Source organism: Ceratotherium simum, chromosome 23 (assembly GCF_057802395.1).
Source record: "Ceratotherium simum simum isolate JZ-2026a chromosome 23, ASM5780239v1, whole genome shotgun sequence".
In the NCBI taxonomy this organism is placed as follows: Eukaryota; Metazoa; Chordata; class Mammalia; order Perissodactyla; family Rhinocerotidae; genus Ceratotherium; species Ceratotherium simum.
In genome coordinates, this window is record NC_141922.1 from 30,067,530 (window position 1) to 30,068,834 (window position 1,305).

Below are 1,305 nucleotides of genomic sequence, written 5' to 3' on the forward strand. Positions count from 1 at the left end.
AATGAGTACTAATGAGCAATCTATCCCTGTATCAAGAACAACTATAGCTATTTTTATAAAGTTATGTATTCCCTCACATGCATATGGTCAAGTTCTAATTCTCTGTAAAACACATTCTAGAGACACAACCACACACATTTGTTTGCATTGAAACTCTGATGATCTGTGACAGCAAATCGCTTCACCCATAGCATCGCTGGAAATATCTCATTATATATGTCTCTAAAAACAGGTTTGCAAAACCAAAATTCCCACTGCTTACAGCACTCTACCTTTAAATCTCACTCTGCCCACATAAAAGAAAAGATATCACTCTCAAGAACAAGAATTATGTTGACTTTTTTTATTGGTTTTTCTTATATTAAAAAAAATAGAGAATCTTGAAAATGTCAAGAAATCAAATTTAAATATGAATCAAAAAATTAAACAATATAAATGTGAATTAAAATAATTTATTTTAATTAAAGGTAAACTATTTCTCCAAACATTTTTATAAAATCATAAATTGTATTCTTTGGAAAGATTAGAATAAATATTCCATCCATTCTAACAAGTAATAGTTTTCTCTCTTGAATAAGAAAAACACGTGCTCGCTTCAGCAGCACATATACTAAAATAGGAATGATACAGAGAAGATTAGCGTGGCCTCTGTACAAGGATGACACGCAAATTTGGGAAGCGTTCCATATTTTAAAAAAAAGAAAAATAAATTGCACACTAGATAGTTCATATTTACTTGCTGGCATTTAGATTCAAGTGGGATCAGATTTCCAAATCACACAGTTGGAAACTAGCAGCAAATTTTTCATAGTTGCCCCAAACTAAAGCTATTGGTTTCCTCTGACTTTTAATCTTACCTCAATGCCCTCAGAGAGAACTTTGATAAAGGTTTCATACTTCCTGGAAGATCTCATTTATTTTCTGATAATAAATAAAAGCTTCATTCTTTAGAACTGCTAATCTAATACTCTAAATACATTTTTAAAACACTATCAGGGGCACTACCAATATAAGTCAATGATTTGAAAATACAATCTATTTGATTCACTTCGCTCAAAATTTACATAAATGTTTAAATTAATAAAGTTGGCATTATACTTCATGGTAAATATTAATTTTTCAGGATGAGTGATAAATATTGGTTCATCGGAGGATTTAACATATATGAAGAACATATTAATATTATAAGAAATGGTTTACGTTTTAACACATTGTATCAAAACATATTACCTAATGAGTGCCTAAAATTGTTCTTTACGCAAAGAAGTGCCATATTCAGCAAACTCCCTTGGAAATAAATCAAAT

General features: G+C 29.9%; 1 non-coding gene across 1 annotated transcript; it reads left to right on the forward strand.

Moving 5' to 3' along the window:
• The first annotated feature begins 586 nt into the window (after window positions 1–586).
• On the forward strand, window positions 587–693 carry LOC147913995 (U6 spliceosomal RNA). Its single transcript, XR_015555992.1, has one exon. It is a non-coding gene; the product is annotated as a U6 spliceosomal RNA (small nuclear RNA).
• The last annotated feature ends 612 nt before the right edge of the window (window positions 694–1,305 follow it).